This window comes from Tamandua tetradactyla (assembly GCF_023851605.1).
Source record: "Tamandua tetradactyla isolate mTamTet1 chromosome 15 unlocalized genomic scaffold, mTamTet1.pri SUPER_15_unloc_1, whole genome shotgun sequence".
In the NCBI taxonomy this organism is placed as follows: domain Eukaryota; kingdom Metazoa; phylum Chordata; class Mammalia; order Pilosa; family Myrmecophagidae; genus Tamandua; species Tamandua tetradactyla.
In genome coordinates this window covers 1,147,935-1,166,939 of record NW_027518244.1, presented here as the reverse complement: position 1 = coordinate 1,166,939, position 19,005 = coordinate 1,147,935, and the positions used below count along the sequence as shown (strand labels likewise).

Below are 19,005 nucleotides of genomic sequence, written 5' to 3'. Positions count from 1 at the left end.
AATATTTTTCTTCACCAATTTTATGATCATTTGTGATGGGATGACCACATCATATTGTATATTTGTAATTTTGTTGCCTTCTAAACTGTACTTGAAGGACATATATTCAAAAAACAACTGTGTCTATAAACCCAATGCAGAGACCACCCATGATAAGTAGTGATGACAATGTTCTGCAGAAGATAACAGGATCATAATAATAAAGGTAAAATCCAATAACCTGCTATAAAAAGGACCAGTATGTGAAAATATGCTGTAGTAGAAAGATTTTTATGCTAAAGATAGACAATTAAATGACAGACACAAGAATGAAAAGCTGCAGTGTTGTTTGTATTAAATATTATAAACTTAGATAACATAGGTACTTTTTCCATGAGAGTAGTAAAACTTTCTAACATTCTTTCAGTTAAACAAACAAACAAAAATGCTTGTGATTATAAATATCGATTGAGAATAAGATATTCTTTAAGTCTGTGCTTTTCTACTATTTGTAATTTACAAGTTCTTTCTCCTCCAATATTGAAAAAACATGGGAAATATGGAAAAGTGGACAATAGGAAAAACTATTAATATGTAAGATAAAGAGAAAGCTTAATACATGAGATAGATTAAGATCAAACACATGAAACACTTTGGAATAAATAGAAAGAGACATTTCTTAATGCCATGTTTGGTTCAAAATATCATAATTTCTAGATCTTTATGACCCTGAAATTACAGGCATATCCTCAGCTCCAGCAAAAATTATGCTCTTATGATGTCTTTCTTCCAAAGAATATTTTCAGAGCTCTTATTATATCTTTATTCCTCAGACTGTAGATAAATGAGTTCAACATGGGGGTGATCACAGTGTACATCACTGAGTCTGGTGCATTTGAGTATGTGTTATGTGTTGCAACAGAACTAAAATACATCCCAAGACTTGTACAATAAAATAAGAAGACCATTGAGAGGTGAGAAACACAGCTGGAAAATGCTTTAAACTTCCCCTGAGCTGATGAGATTGAATATATTAAGGAAACAATCTTAGAGTAAGACAAAATGATCCCAGTGAGTGGAACCCCACCCAGGAACCCAGTTGCAAAATACATCACTATGTCATTGATAAGGGTGTCTGAACAAGCAAATTGGACATCTGATTAAGTTCACAGAAAAAGTGGGAGGTTTCGAAGAGTGCACAGAAAGAGAGCTGCATCATCATTGAGTTTTGCAAAAGGAATTCAAGGCAGCCATGATTCATGACCCCAGAACCAGCAGGACACAAAGCTGGGGATTCATGCTGACCATGTAGTGGAGGGGGTGACAGATGGCCATGAACCAGTCATAGGCCATCACAGATAGGAGGAAGTCCTTCAACCCTGCAAAAAGTAAGAAAAGGGACATCTGTGTGATGAAGATTCACTATCATCTGTGGGATGGTGGTGGAGATAAAACAGACATCAGCAAAGGACAGGTTGGAGAGGAAGAAGAACATGGACGTGTGGAGATGGAAGTTGGTTATGGTGGCCAGGACGATGAGAAGGTTCCCCATGACGGTGACCAGGTACATGGATAAGAAGAGCCCAAAGAGGAAGGCCTGCAATCCTGGTGCCTCTGAAAACCCTAGAAGAAGTTCTGAAACTCGGGTGTGGTTTTCTGGTTCAAAGTGACAGATAAAGCTGGAAGAAAGAGAGAAAGAATATTACTAATTTTTATACAAACAAACATTGTTGGTCTAATGGGCATGCTTGAATTTCTATTATTAATTCAGAAAGTTAATTTCTGCATTTTATATTTTGATCTGGTTTTTGACAATCAAATGGGGACACTTCAGTCCTCATTCTTTACCTCATATAATAAGCAAAACACTTCCAAATAATTCTCTTAATACATGCACATGCTAGTGCTATCTATTACTCTGATATATATATTTTTCTTCTGATATATTCCTGAGAACAATACCTCACTTGCAATTCTTATTTCAATGTACTCTGACTTCTACAGTGCATTGTAAAATCTAAGGAAGCAGAGAATATACTGTATTTCTTTATCTTTATTTTTACAGAGGTTTCTGAGTATCTGTGCATCATATAGAAATAAAATTTAAGTACATTGCATGGAAATACATTAACTTATTTACTTAATGAGGCAAAAAGTCAGGTGATGTCTCAGCTCTGGACTGTGCCACATGCATTTCTGATGACCTTAGATAAAAGTTATTGGCATCCATTATCTCTGACACTTTCCTACAGCCTCTACCTTACTTTACAGGTCACTTGGATGGTATCTCTGAGAAGAACATGTCCGTGTGAAAGTCTGAAATCCTTCCTGGGTTGTTGGTAATGGAGACTGAAGTTTCACTTCGGGCCAGATAGTAGGAAGGAGTCAGGTATCCGTCCCCCAACCAGATTTAGAAACCCAAAGATAATGCCCCATTGCATATAAGGTGGGAGAGCAACTGAGGAATTATTTACAATTTTCTTTAGAGGCATTTTTTCACAATTTCCTCTATCCCTAATTAGCACATTTCTCTCTGTGTCCCTTATTAGCACATTCATTTTTTGCCTCACTGCAGAGCCATTATTCCCCTTTGGGACACTTGTCTGGAGAAAATCGTTCTGACTCAAACTCTGTTGCCAAGAGACCAGGCTGCATCAGGTGAACCGAGGTTTACTTCTTTTGCACTTTGTGGATCCTGCTACCTTGCCTAGATCTAACTTTCTGGCACCTTTCCCTTTCTCTGAATTAAAGTTTTCCCCATGTCCATGACTATGAATCCTCCTCACTATTTCTTTGGCTCTCTGAGAAAGCATTGACTTGGAGTAAGAATATGGCCCCTGTTCTCCCTGGAACATTTCATTTCTCCTTTTAAACCATATGGAAAACTGGGCTCTTTGGGTATGAAACAATAAGCAGTACACCACTTGATGAAGTTAGATTTTTTCCAATCAATTAGAAATAATCATGGCTGTAACATATTTTGGAGGTAATGTTGAATCTTTATTTAAAATATCACTAATTAAAAGTTTTATTTGATGTCTTTCTGCAACATAACTGAGCTTAGTATATTTATGGAGTTTTTCTCATTAAATTCTTTCAAAATCAATTCAAGAACAGTAGTAGTCTTATGGAACCAACTCTGCAATTGTGTAAATTGGTAGGATTCAAAATTTTAAATGTCTAACTAAAGTTATGGCCCAAGTAATGGCTGGGAGACTGTTGGGAATTCTGCAGCTGTTTCAAGTTCTCAGTTTCTCAACCAGAGGTGATTTTGGCCCCTGGGGTTATATGGAAATTCCTAGATATATTATGGAAAATGCTCACCTACAATCTGCTCTGCTTCAACAGAGAAACCATTTTCTAACTGACATCTGTTGTTTAAATATTATAAAAGACTAAAGAACTTCTAACCTAATGAGCATGAGGAATTTCTCCAACAGGACAGAATAACATGAATCTCCTAAATAACAATTTCTAACATTGAACACAGAAATCATAAATATTCTCTTAGAATCCTTTCAAAGTCCTAATTATTACTATTTTTTTCCTCCTGTATTGCTTTTTAAAGTTTTTTATTGTATAATATAACATATATACAAAGCAAAGAAAGAGAAAAACAATAATTTTTAGAGCACTCTTCAAGAAGTAGTTACAGGACAGATTCCAGAGTTTCTCATGGGCTACCATCGTTTCAGATTTTTTCCTTCTAGTTGCTCCAGAATATAGGAAGTTAGAAGGAGTAAATATTTTTTAATCATCACAATCAACATTTCTCTTCTTTTCTTGTGAAAAATAACATATGTACAGAGAAGCAATACATTTCAAAGCATAGCACAACAATCAGCTGTAGAAATAATTTCAGAGTTTGGTATGGATTATAGTTCCTTGATATTCGGTTTTTCTTGTAGCTGCTGTAAGATACTGGAAACTAAAAAAAATATCAATTTAATGTTTTAGCAATCATATTCGTTTGTTAAATCCTATCTTTTCTGTATAATTCCAGCATCATCTTTGATCTTTCTATCCCACTCTATAGCAGTGTTTGGACTGTGGCCATTCTATTTTTTTTAATGTTGGAAGGGTTTGCCAATAATTTGGGCTTAGGGAGATGAAACTACCTGATGTTCTGGAAAGGCTGTGACCTCTTGGTTTGAAGACATATCTGGTCCAGGGACCCATATGGAAGTTGTAACTTTCTGGAAAGTTATCAAAGTTGCATTGAAACTTTGACTTTTTTTTTTTGCTAGGCATGCACTGGGAATTGAACCTGGGTCTCTGGCATGGCAGGTGGTAATTCTGCCACGGAGCCACTGTCACAATGTCCTGCATGCAACCATTATAGCATCTTATATATTGCCCTAGATCTTCTTTAGGATTGGCTGGAATGGTTTGGGTCGGTGTTTGGGCAAGTTATCATAGGTAGCAATGTCCAATTGAAGCTTGTGTAAGAGCGACCTGCAGAGTAGACCCTCAACTCTATTTGAACTCTCTGAGTCACTGATACATTTTTTTGTTGCACTTCCTATCCCATTTCGATCAGGATGAAATTGTTGATCTCACAGTGCCAGGGCAGGACTCATCCCTGGGAGTCATCTCCAAATCCATAAGGGAGACTTTCACCTCTGGATGTCATGTCCCATGTCATTTTGCAATGATTTCACGTATAGGGTTGAGCTTAGAGTGAGTATGGCACATCTGAACAAAAAAAGAGGTCCACCAGAAGTATCTCTTAGGCATAACTATAGGTAGGTCAAGCTTATCCATTACCTACACCAGTTTCACAAGAGTAAGCCTCAAGATCAAAGGCATGGCCTATTGACTTGGGTGTCCTATTGTTTGACACAGTATTAGGGGATTCCCTGATGTTCAAGTTTAATAGTTCCATACTTTTTCTCCCACTCTTCAAGGAACTTTGCCAATACTTATTGATTATCTGCTTACTATATTCTAGCATGTATCCAGGTTTTACATTAAACTATACAGGATTCAATGCCCTCATTGTTGTCCTGGGCTCCTTGTGCTTATATTTTCCAAATGATCTACCCAGACAGGTTGAATTCGATTATGTGCTACAGAAAATTTAGGTTCCAGACAAAATAGAACTCTCTTCATTTATCCTCAAAGATCAGGTCCAATTCTAAAATAAGACAATGTCTTATTTACCCCCATCTTCTCTATTACCTTAATTCTGACCTGATCAGCTTCGTTCTTATCTCTAAATACCAGGTTATAGATATAGAAAACATCCTCTCAAAATCCAGAAACAATAATTACCATCCAGACTGAATATGTCTGCTATATAAGAGCTTACAATCTAGACCCCTGTTTTCTTATAAGCATTTTCTAAAGGTGAGACCATACAGTAAGTGTTCTTTTGTTTCTGGCTTATTTTACCTCCCCAAATGTCATATATGTTGATCCACATCATTCCATGCCTCACGACTTCATTCTTTTGTAGAAGCACGATATGTGATCGTATGTATACACCATTGTTTGCCAATCTACTTCTCATTCAGTACATCCTTCAAACACCTGCATTCATTGGGCATCATGTATAATTCTCAAAGTCCACAGTTCATCAACACTCTCAATTTTATAAAATTTCATAGTTTCCAAGAGAAAGATAACCAAATAAACACAACCTCACCAAATAGGAAATCTAAATCTCTCCTTAACTTTTGTCCTTCCCCCATTACTTACTTTTGCTGTTGCTCAGGTACTGCTGATGTTATCTTGTTAAATATGGTCCATAGCATGCAATAGCAGTTTTCCCCCTGTACCTTGGACTTAAACAATCTTTGTCCATGAATCGTAACTTTGAGGTTGTTCTTGCAAGAACTTATTTATATTTCTAGTGTTAAGGGGGCACATAGGTCTATACAACCCCTTTAAATCTTGTTCATCTTCAATATGGTAATAGTACTTCTAGACCCACCAGAGTACCACCTTCACTTCTCTCTTACATTTGGGTTCAACCTCATCAACTTACCATGATCTCATCTTTAGCTTCTATGTATCTTTAAGTCCTTATTTTGTATTATAAACCTTTGATTTTACCTTTACCATGCTCATAAAAGTGGAGACATGCAGTATCTATCCTTTTGTGTCTTGCTTATTTCACTCAGCATCTTTATATTTAGTTTCCTAAGGAACTGCCAAACTGTCTTCCACAGTGGCTGTTCCATTATACAATCCCACCAGCAAAGCATATATGTCCCAATTTCTCCACATCCTGTACAACATTTATAATTTCTTGTTTGTTTAATAGCAGTCATTCTTCTACGTGTGAGGTGGTACCTCATTGTAATATTGATCGGCATTTCTCTTAAGGAGAATGAACATCTCTTCATGTGCTTTTGAGCCATCTGTATTTGCTCTTCAGAAAAATGCCTATTCATGTCATTAACTCATTTTATTATAATTGAGTTATTTGCTCTGTGGTGTTGAGTTGTATGCTTTCTTTATATATACAGGATAACAAACCTTTGTCTAATGTGTGATTTTCAAATATTTTCTCCAGTTGAATTGGCTGCATCTTCATCTTTTTAATAAAGTCTTTCAAGGTGCAGTAGCATTTGCTTTTGAGGGGTTCTCACTTATCTACTTTTGTTTTGTTCCTTGTGCTTTGGGTATAAAGTTTAGGAAGCTACCTCCTACGACTTGGGCTTGAAGACATTTCCCTGTTTTCCTCTAGCAGATTTATGGTAGTGTTTTGGTATTTGATCCACTTTGAGTTAATTTTTGTATAGGGTCTAAGGTAAGGGTCCTCTTTTATTCTCTTGACTATTGATATCCAGTTCTTCCATGCCCATTTCTTGAAAAGACTATTTTGTCCTAGTTCAGTGGATTTGGGGTCTTGTCAGAAATCAGCTGACCATAGATTTGGTGGTGTATTTCTACACCCTTAATTCAATTCCATTGGTCAAGACTTTCTTTGGGCCAATTTTGACCATGTGTCTTTATAATGAGCTTTAAAATCAGGAAGTGTTATTCCTCTCACTTCATTTTCATTTAGGATATTTTTAGTTATTATTCAAGTACTCTTTCCATTCCAAATAAGTTTTATAACTATAAATTTTTTTCCATGCATTCAAACTTGTTGTTGGAGTTTTGATTGGTATCATGTTAATCTGTTGATCAATTTGGACAGAATTGATTTCATAACTTCATTTAACCTTCCTAACCATGATTCAATTCATAATTTTGATTCCATTGGTCAATGCTTCTGTCTTTGTGCCAGTACCATGCTGTTTTGACCACTGTGGCTTTATAATAAGTTCTATAATCAGAAAGTGTTGATCCTCCCACTCTATTCTTCTTTTTTTAGGATACTTTTAGCTATTTGGGATCTCTTTCCCTTCCAGATAAATTTGTTAACTTGCATTTCCAAGTGTTCAAAGAAGTTTGTTGGAATTTTGGTTGGTACTTTCTTGAATCTGTAGATCAATTTGGATAGACTTGACATCTTAAGTATATTTAACGTTCCTATCCATGAGCAGGGAATATCTTTCCACCTATTTAGAACTTCTTTTATTTCTTTTAGTAATGTTATGTAGTTTTCTTTGTACAAGTTGTTTACATTCCCGGTTAAGTTCCTTCTAAAGTAATTAATTCTTTCAGTTGTTATTTTGAATGGATTTTTTTCCTTAAGTGACTCCTCAGTTAGATCATTGCTTGTGTATAGAAACAATACTGATTTGCACATTAATTTTATATCCAGCCACCTTGCTAAAATTTGTTTATTAGTGCAAGTAACTTTGCTGTAGATTTCTCAGGATCTTCCAAGCATAGTATAAGATCATCTGCAAATAATGAGAGTTTTACTTCTTCCTTTCCAACTCGGATGCTTTTATTTCTTTGTCCTGCTGGATTGCTCTAGCTAGAATTTCTAGTACAATGTTTAATAATAGTGGTGACAGTGGACATCCTTGTCTCATTCCTCATCATAGGGGGAAAGCTTTCAGACTCTCTCCATTGAGTACCATTCTGGCTGTCAGTTTTTCATATATGCCCTGTATCATATTGAATAATTTACCTTTGATTTCTATCTTTTGAAGTGTTTTTTCAGGAAAGTTCGTTGAATTTTATCAAATGCTTTTTCAGCATCAATCAAGATGACCATGTGATTTTTCACTTTTTAGTTATTATATTTATTAATATCAACATTAATATTAATATTAGTATTATGAACAATATAATTATTAAATATAATTAAAAACAAATGAATATAATATTTATTGATATTAATATATTTATTGATATAATAATATTTATTAGTATTACATTAATTGATTTCCTTGTGTCAAACCATTCTTGCATTCCTGGTATAAACTATTCTTGTCATGGTGTATCATTCTTTTAATGTATTATTGGATTTGGCTTGCTAGTATTTTGTTGAAATTTTTGTATCTAGGTTCATTAGGGAAATTGGCCTGTAGTTTTTCTTTCTCATAGCATCTTTATCCTGTTTTGCTATTGAAATGATATTAGCTTCAAAAATGAGTTAGGTCGTATTCCTTTTTCCTCAATTTTTGGGAAAAGTTTGAGCAGAATTGGTGCTGGTCCTTTCTGGAATGTTTGATAAAATTTCCCTGTGAAGCCATTTGGCCTTGGCATTTTCTTAGTAGGAATATTTCTGATGACTGATTGAATCTCTTTTGTTGCTTCCTACGAAACAGAGCTTGAAGGATATTAAGGAACGACGAGAAAGAAAGAGAGAGACAGATGGGATCAGGGGGTCTAAAAATCAGCCATTAAAAATTACAGACAACAGACAACTTTATTCTGAACCAGATCCTGCTTATATACTGCAGGGTAACAAAAGGTATGCTTGCATTTCCTGAAGAAACAAAGTGTTTAACTTTCTCCATAGTTAACGTAACCATTTGGGGTAAACAAATGTTCTCTTCCTCCCAGAATATTCCAAACAAAACAGAAAACATTCTCCTCAGTTTCCTGCCACCATCCTGATGCCAGCTGCTCCCAACAAATTCTGCAGGTCTTGTTTTAACACTTGGCTCCTACATTCTTTAGTTGTGATTGGTTTGTTGAGATCTTCTATTTCTTGCTTAGTCAGTGTAACTTGTTTGTGTGTTTCAGGAATTTGTCCAATCCATCTAAGTTGTCTAATTTTTGACCATGTAGCTGTTCATCGTATCCTCTTATGATTTCTTCTATTTCTCCAGGGTCTGTGATAATGCACCCCTTCTCATTTCTAATTTTGTTTATTCCAGGTTCTCTCTTTTTTTTTCTTTATCAAACTTCCTAGTGGCTCATCAATTTTACTGATTTTTCTCAAAGAACCAAATTTTGTTTTTTTTTTAATTTCTTTCCATTTTTTTTGTTCTCCCATTCATTAACTCTGCTTTAATCTTTGTTATTTCTCTTCTTCTATTTGCCTCAGAATCGGTTTGCTGTTCTTTCTAAAATTCCTCAAGTGGTGCAATAAAATCCTCGATTTTTGCTCTTTCTCATTTTTCAATATAAGCAGTTACAGCAATAAATTTCCCTTCCATCACAGACTTTATTGCATCTCATAAGTTCTGAGAAGCTGTATTCTCATTTTCATTAATCTCAAGATAGCTATTGATTTCTCTAGCAATTTCTCTTTTGACCCAAAGGCTGGTCAAGAGTGTGCTATTTAATCTTCCATATATTTGTGAAATTTCTCATTCTTGTTGGCTGTTGCTATCCAGCTTCAATCCATTGTGATCAGAGAAAGTGCTTGAAAAATTTCAGTATTTTTAAGTTTATAAAGACCTGTTTTGTGCCCCAGCAAATTATTTATTTTGGATAATGTTCCATGAGCACTAGAGAAAAATGCATATTCTTGTGTTTTGAGGCATAACAACATATTATTTCTGTTAGATCTAATTCATTTATGAAGTCATTTGACTTCTCTATTTCCTTGTTTCTCTGCCTGGTTTTTGTATCTATAGAGGAGAATGGTGTGTTGAAGTCTCCTACCATTATTGTTGAAGCATCTATCCCTTCAATTTTACTAATGTCTCTCATGTACTTTGGAGCTCCTTGATTGGGAGCATAAACATTTATGATTGTTATATCTTCTTGGTGATTTGACCCTTTAATTAGGATTTGATGTGCTTCTTTGTCTCTTATGATGTCTTTACATTTAAACCCTATTTTGTCTGATATTAATATAGCTCCTCTTGCTTTCTTTTGGTTATAACTTGAGTAGAACATCTTTTTCCATCCTTTCACTTTCAATCAATTTGTATACTTGTGTCTAAAATTAGTATCTTCTTAGCAGCATATAGCTTGGTAATATATTTTAATCCATTCTGCCAATCTGCATTTTTTAATTGGTAAATGTAGTCTGTTAACCTTCAAAGTTGTTACTGACAAGGCATGTCTTGATTCCACCATCTTATCTTTTGGATTTTATTTGTCAGATCTATATACACTTTTTCTTCTTTCGTTTTTTATCCTTTAAGTTATCCTTACTGGTACTTTTCAATTCTGTGTCATCCTCCAGACCTCCCTCTGCTGTCTTTTTTTTTCAACAAGCAGAAGTTCCTTAAGTATTTCTTGTAGTACTGGTCTCTTGATGACAAACTCTTTCAGGATTTGTTTGTTTGTGAAAATTTATTCTCTCCCTCACTTTTGAAGAACATTTTGGCTGGGTACAGAATTCTTGGCTGGAACTGTTTCTCTTTCAGCTTCTTACATATATCATACCACTGCCTTCTCACTTCCATAGTGCCAGTTGAGTAATCTGAACTCAGTTTTATGTGGTTACCTTTGTGTGTAACCACATACAAGTAGATTGTTTTTCTCTTGCTTCTTTCAGGATTTTCTATTTCTCATCAACATTTGAAAGACTTATTAGCATGTTTCTTGGGGAAGGCCTATTTGGATTTGTTTTATATGGAGTTCATTGAGGGTTTTTGACTTGCATATTTAAAAGGGCTTTATAAGTCTCCTAGAAGGACTAGGAAGTTTTCCCCGATTATATCCTCAACTAATCTTCTTAGCCCTTTATTATTCTCTTCTCCTTCTGGGACACCAATCATTTTCATATTTGCATGCTTTTTTTTTCGGTCATTTCCCTGAGATTCTATTCAAATTTTTCCATCTTTGTGCTGTTTGAGTGTTTGAAATCTGTTGTCCTGTTCTCTAGTTCACTTTATCTTTCTTCTTCTTCTTCAAATCTGCTGTTGTGTGTCCCTAGAATGTTTTTTATTTCATCTACAGCATCCTTAATCTCTGGGATATCTACTATTGCTTCAATTTATTCTTTCAAATTTCTCTTTATGATCTTTTAATGTCTTTTTTATTTCCTTTATGTCATTAGTCATCCTGTTTATTTTATTTAGTAGAGTTGTATGAACATCCTCAATTCATTGTTCCAACATCTGTGTCTCCTCTGATGTTTTAATTTGGTTATTTGGCTGTGCTGTATTCGTCTGCACTGTGAAGTGCTTACCGATCTTCTGTTGTTTTCACTGCATGTAGGTATCTTGGTTGATTTACTTTGGAACTTGATTTTCTTCAGGAGTCTAAAGTCTTAGGTCTGTGGAATGCACGTGCAGCAGGATGCCAGGCACAAGTGGAGCACAACAGTGCAATGATGTATTGAAACACATGTATAGGTACATGTTGAGGATGCTACCCTTGTGCCTGTGAACATGGGTATGCAGTGGTGGAGGAGGATATGGCTGTGTGGGGACACATGTCTGGAGAGTGTGGCCCTGTGGCCCACTGGTTTAAGGTGTAGGGCTCTTTCTTTACATGCACCAAGCTATGGTCATGTGTTGACATTATGCTTGAATGGACTGGAGGCAGATGTGACCCAGCTGCACAGGCAAGAGCTTTCCCAGAGCTGGAGGGCATGCTGGGGCTATGCCTATACATGGACCTAGGAGTTCTATTAACTGATGTATCTGTGCTCAGAATTTGGGGAGGGTGGGGGAACTGCACAACTGTGTGGGCTGGGGGTGGGGGCAGCCTAGATATGGAGGTAAACACTCACAGCTTTTATGCCCTAGTGATACCCTGCAGGGAGCAGGGAGGAGGAGGTAGTGCTTAGGAGTGGTACAGGGAAAGTGGGTTGGGATGCACTTGGAGTAGGGTTGGGTGGCAGGTAGATGGATGAGGGGTTGGAGGAGTGGGAGCATTTGGAACTCGGGGAGTAGGGGTTGGTGAAAGGGTTCAGGCGCGTGGGGTGTGGTGTGAAACATGGGTCACAGGAACTGTGCTAGTGAGGGTGGCATTGTTCAAGGAACACAGTTTGGCTTATTTTCTAGTCCCTGGAAATCCTGAGGGTTCTGGGCTTCCATTTGTGCGAGCCAGCTATCTCCAGCTCTCTACTTCTAAGTAACTAAACTTTTGCAACTAGGGCCCCCCTACATGGTGCAACGAATGCTCCAGGTCACTTATATTCTGGAATTGCCATCTCAATCGCCTTTCTTTCCCTTCTCTAATGGTTCCCTGCAGCAGGGCTGAATTTGATCTATCCTTTTTCACCATCTTCCCAGAACTCCTGCTATTCAGCCAGCATCAAAGGACCGATCACTAATGAGGGTCAAGTCTGACCCTCATGACCCAGGCCGCCCCCTCCCAAAATTATGTTTTAACTGAGCTTTTTAACAAAATAAAGTTAGGTCTGTTCTCCTTTGAAATGGGAAAATAATTATTTCTGAGGAATATAACATTCTGTTTTTCAATTTTGCAAGGCTTTGCTTCAATACAACTTTTTTGAAGGAAGAATAAGCTTTGTTTAAAAGTATCATTGAAGCTTGTGTTTGTACTCTGCCTCATAATATTGACAGGAGGAAATTCTTGAATTCAATTTATGCACTTCTTATCCATGTCTTGGAAAACCTTCTGGACTGGGCTGAACTCATTTCTAATGAAGGGACTGTGGGTATCACCATGCAGTGAGATCAATACTGGGAAATAATCTCAAGTAAAACAGAAGCCCCTTCCCCATGGATCCCAGAGCCTGTTTGGCCTGTTGGAGTTTTAAATGGAAACCCAGATATGATGGGATCATGTTAGATAAGACTTCATCTTGGGAGGTGGGGAGAGCTCTGTCAAAGGACATAAATTGGATCTTATAATTGGTTTCCTCAGCCTTGGTGCTACTGCCATTGGGGCCAAATCATTCTCTGCAGTGGAGGCCATCCCAGGAACTGTAGGATGTTGAACAGTTTCCCTGGACTCCACCCACTTGATGCCAGGAGTAGCCCCCAATCTTCAAATCATGACACACCAAAACATCACCAGAAACTACCATATGTCCCCTGAGAAGCACCTTAGACCATAATACTTTACGGTTACTCCTCTTTGACTTGGGAAAGGGCTTGACCATTGGGAGGACGTTTCAAGAGAGGATTTCAGGCCCAGGATGAGCATACCTGAAATCCCTCATGGAGCAAAGGGCCCAAGTTTCTCAGGATCCACAACAGGCATGGGTAGAGGAAGCAGAACAAAGGGGATGGTGGTGTGAGCTGCTCAGAGAGGAGCCACCTCCAGTTCACTCAGGGCCTGGTAGGCTGGGAAAAGAACCTGGTCCATATTTTAAGGCCTTGGGGAAGCCAGTGGGGCAATTAGGTGAGGGAAATGAGGAAGCTCTGTTTTTAACAGAACCTCCAGGCTCTGGGAGAAAGGAGGATGGGTCTTGGGGTATCCGAGTGGTGTGTGGAAACAGAAATAGAACTGTTGTAGATGTAAAAAATATTCCAGCAAATGGTAACCTAAGGAGAGATGGTTGGCAATACAAATGTCAGATAAAATAGACTAAATAAAAATCAGTTACCAGACACCATGAAGGACAGTATGTATTGATGAGTCCATGCATTAAGAAAATTTTTAAAAATTATGTATATATGAATCTAATCACAGAGCCCAAAACGACATGATGCAAACACTGACAAAGTTAAGAGACAGATAGTTTGTTTGTGACTACAGTGCATTTCCTTCATACAAGGATAGACCATCAACAAGCAAACAAGATTCAGACAACACTATAGAGGTATGAGACCTAAGAGAAATATGCAAAACATGCCACCAAGAACAGAAGAATACATCCTTTTCTCAAGTATATTTGGATAGTTCTCCAGAATAGGCCAAATATTAGTTAACAGCACAAGCCTCAATTGATTGAAATGGATTGAAATTAAGCAAATAATTTCCTCTGACCACAATAGAATGACACTAGAAGTCAATAGGAGAATGACATAAAAAATACACAAATATGTGGAAATTGAACAACACGCTCTTAAACAGTCAAATGGTTAAATACAAATGAGGGGTAATTAAGAAATATCTTGAGACAAATAAAAAGGAATCACAACATATCAGAATTTATGGGCATGATAAGAGAGACATTTATAACTATGATGCCTATAACAAAAAAGAAGAAAGAGCATACATCAATAATCTAATTTCACATCTGGTGAAACTACAATAATATGGGGAAACTGAGCCTAAAAAAGAAGGACATAATAAGCATTAGAGTGGTGGAGATGAATGAAATAGAAAATAGAAAACAAAATTGTGAGAACTAATGATACTAAAACTGGCCTTTGGAAAATTTCTATAAAATTGCAAACATATAGCCAGATTGAAAAACAGAAAAAAAGGGTGAAAATTACTGTGATCCCAAATGAATTTGAGGACATTGCTACTGATATTGAAGATGCAATAAGAATTATTAGTGAATACTATGAACAATTGTATGCCAATAATCTAGATAATCTAGAAAAAATGAACAAATTCCTAGAAAATCACAACTTACCTAACCTGAAGCTAGAAAAACTAGAACAACTCAGCAGACATATAAGAAGTAAAATGATTGACTCAGTCATCAAAAACCTCCCAACTATAGAAACCCACGATCAGAAAGTTTCAATGATAATTTCTATCAAACAGTCAAAGAAGAATTATTCCCAATATTTTTCAAAATCTTTCAAATTGAAGAGGAAGAACTCTTCCTAACTCATTCTATGAGATTAGACTTATGGTGCTACCAATGCTACATAAAGACATAACCTGAAAGGCTAACTAAGGACTAATTTCTCTCATGAATTTGGGTGCAAAATCCTCAAGTTACTATGAAATAAAATCCAATGCAATATTAAAAGAATTATCACTATGATCAAGTGAGCTTTATCTCACAAATGCAAATCAATCAAAGTAATACACTACAGTCACAGAATGTAGATGAAAACCACATGATAATCTCAATTGCTTCAGAAAATGCATTTGACAGAATCCAATGTTATTTCATAAAAAAACACTCAGAAAAATAAGACTAGAAACTAACTTCCTCGACATGATAAAGGATACATATATAAATAACTTATACTTAATACTGAAAGAGGGATGATCTTTCCCTTGAGATGCAGAACAAGACAAGGATGTCTGCTTTCACTATTGCCATTTAGTATGTACTGGAATTTGCCAAAGAAGAAGACAGTGAAACAACAACAAAAAAGTATCCAATGGGAGGTGGGCCACAGTGTCAGCAGGTCGAGTTCTCACCCTCCATGCACAGAACTAGGTTCAATTCCCAGTGCCTGCCCATGCAGGGAAAAAAAAGTATTCAGTGTTCATTGGGAAAGGATGAAAATTGGCTATCTGTATTCACAGATGATATGATGCTTTTTATAGATAAATCTAAGTATCTGGAAGAAAACGTCTAAAGCTCATGAATGAATTCAACTACATGCAATCTGCAAGATTAACATGCAAAAATCAATTGTGTTTTACCCACCAGCAAATATTCCTAATTGGAAACTTTAAAAAAATCATTCACCACAGCATTTACAGGATAAAACGCTCTTTAACTAGAGAGGTGAAGGATTTGCTCACTGAAAACTACATTACTAAGAGAAGACCTGAGTAAATCGTACAACATCTTGGTTCTTGGATAGCAAGAATTAATATTATTAAACCAGCAATAAAACCCAAGCAATTAGTTTGCATTTAAACCTGATTAAAGTACGAGAAGCTTTTTTTCCCTTTTTTTTTTTTTAGCAGAAATTGGAAAGTTATTCACATTCATGCAAAATGACACCTCACTAGAATTGCAGTACCACCTTAGATTGTTGCATAGATTTATTTTCTTGTCTCCTGGACATTTTAGACTTCATTCTCAGCCTAAAGTTCAGTATTTTAAATAAATATTTTTGGATGATTAAAAACAAATTATTGAGTATTGATGTGGGAGAGAGAAGAGACAGTGAAATGAAAGGAAATAATATTGAAAGAGGGTAGTCCATATATGAAACCAACACCATAGAAAGAAGATGAAAGACAGAAGATATTTTATTGTATCCAGAATCTCACTCCTGAATCAGCTTTAGAGAAGTCATTATGGGAAATCCTGAATATCTAGAGACCACACCTAAAGAGAGATGACCTCCTACTAGGAGAAAGGGGTCCACTGGGATAAGAGGTGAATATGAAGCCCCAGAGCTTTTTTCCAAGGGAAAAATGGGCACACATTTTCACTGTGTTTTCTTTCTTACCGCCAGAGAACTAAATATCTCAGGAAACAAAGAGACAAGAAAATGCTTCATAAATGAGGCTCATGGGAATGAACTCTCCCAAAGCCTGGAAATTGTAAATGCTTCCCTACACTATTGTAAGTCTATTTACTAATTACTGCTAAGGGGAAAACTTAACTGTGACTCCTAGAGACCTCATGAGTGGTTCCATCTTCCTGTCCTTCTCAGGAGCAGAGCTTCCAAGTTCATCTTTCATTCAACAAGAATCTTCATTTCTGAAACAAGACCCTTCTTTGATACTTTCTGGGTGAGTCACAGAATCTTCATAGGTGCTAGAACAATGTATTATGGCCCCAGAGAGTCCTATTATTGCTTTTAACTTTAGGGTTATCAACAGGGAAACCATGTAAAGAAATCTTAATCATAAAATGTCCTGCCTAATTTAAAAGCCTGATGTGGCAGGAGAAAATGGATGCACTAATAAATCTTCTTTCTCTATTTGTCTTCTATGGTGTTAGCTCTTGCTCATGGGGTTTCCCTCTCTCAAGAGCACTGTTAATTGTTTTTCTACAATTACTGAAAGTATCTCTTTAAACACATTCATCCATTTTTTATTAGATTATTCAACAAACATTTAGTCATCAAATTACTTCACGGTGGGCAGTAAATATTATTCTGGTAATAAAGAAATGAATAAGACATTTGTTCCTTCTTTCAAAGAGATTACAACTAAACAGGGCAAGAGACATGAAAATGAGCACATGCAATATCCTGATATGGTGCTGAAATCCTGGTGAAGAGGACCCAAAGTTTGAACTCATTCTGTGGAGGTTAGTGATAGCATCCCTTGGGCACTGAGAATTGTACTGAGCTTTGAAGGAAGAATTGGAGTCATTTCAGAAGAAGAAGGGGGTAGAAGCACACCAAGAAGAGATGAGAGAGGGAAAAAATGGGATCAATATAATTGTTAGGTGTGGTTGAGTTATAAAAATAGCTCTTAATATCTGCTGAACAATGAGAGTCAGGGTGTGAAAAGTGGAACATAAGCCTGCCCAATTCAGCAGCAGCCAGATAAGAGAAAGCCTTGTGTTTATGTCCACAATATTGGTATTTATGTGTGAAATTATTGGAGAGTCAGGCAGGGCAGGGTTTATAGAAGATGATGTTTTTGCAAAGCCTTGCCCTGTGAAAAGCTCACTCAAAGTCACTTTCTGTTGTTAAATCCCTGAAGAGGTGATAAGGATATGGAAATACCAGAGTGGAAGTGGGTTTCAAGGTTTGGTGAGTGAATCTGCATGGTGTTTAATCATAATGTACAAAATATTCTCTATTAATACTGAGCACAATAATGGACATTGTTTATTTATTATTTTATTTAATTCTTTTAATTACTCTATGAAATTGGAATCACTCTTTTTATATAATGGGTGAAGAACGTAAGAATTGCTGCAGTGTTTTAGTCTTGTCCAAGGTATATAATCACATCAGGAATGAAGCTCTGAGTTACTAGTTTCCTTGGCTTTTGGATTTCACTAATAATTTTACTTCTTAATAAACAACTTTTAGGTCAGTGTTAGGCTTACAGAAAAATTATAAGAATGGTAATGACAGCTTCCAAAACCCCCCACCATTTCCCCAATTCTTAACATTGCCTATGCAGAATCCCACATCATATTTATTTGTAATATTTTCTTAGTTCTTTCTGACATTGCCCTTTTCTCAGACTCTCTTTGTTTTCAATTACCTGGAAAACCTTTGGAAATACTGTGCAGATGTTTTGTATAATGTCTCTCAGTTGGAATTTGCTTGATGTTTTTGTCATGAATCAAGTGACATTATGGGTTTTTGGAGGAAGACAACAGAGATAAAGTGCTATTTTCATTATATTATACATCTAGGGTACACCTTATCACCATTACTTATCACTGTTGATGTTGATCTTGATTAACAGTGCTTGTGAGCTTCCCTTACTTTAGAATTCTTCATTTACCCCTTTTCCATATATCACTTTTGGAAAGAAGCCACTCTGTGAATCCCACACTTTAGAATCTTAGCACCTTCTTGGGAGATCAAAATCTACCTACATTATTGAAATTCTTGTACATGGAAAGTTTGCTTTTCTTATTTATTAATTCATTCACTAATGTACTTATGTCTGTATGTATCCATGGCATTCATTTTGTACTTTGAGTCATGTCACCATGCTGCTTTATTTCTTTGCTCAAGTTGTGCCAGTTTCAGCCATGGGATCCCTCCCAACTCTTCCACATGTCTCTTTGATATGCCTATCATTGAATGCTTTTTAGCACTTATTTAATTTCTTATACTACAAGATTTTCTGGGCTCTTGTGTATATTTCTTGATGCCATCCTAGAGTCAGACATTTCTCCAAGGATGCTTTTATTGGAAGACGGTGTGAAAACCAAGGTCTTGGTACTACCTGTACTCCTTCTTATGGAACCTCTAGGCCCTCTCCTCTAACACAGTAAGAAAAAACATGTGTCTACCAACCTGTGTATATTCATATGTCTATAATCAATTCTACATTTAA

The 19,005-nt window shown here is 36.4% G+C and overlaps 1 pseudogene; it reads right to left on the bottom strand.

The window, feature by feature from the left end:
* Positions 1 to 752: 752 nt before the first annotated feature.
* Positions 753 to 5,785, bottom strand: LOC143672758 (olfactory receptor 7A10-like; annotated as a pseudogene).
* Between the last annotated feature and the right edge of the window lie 13,220 nt (positions 5,786 to 19,005).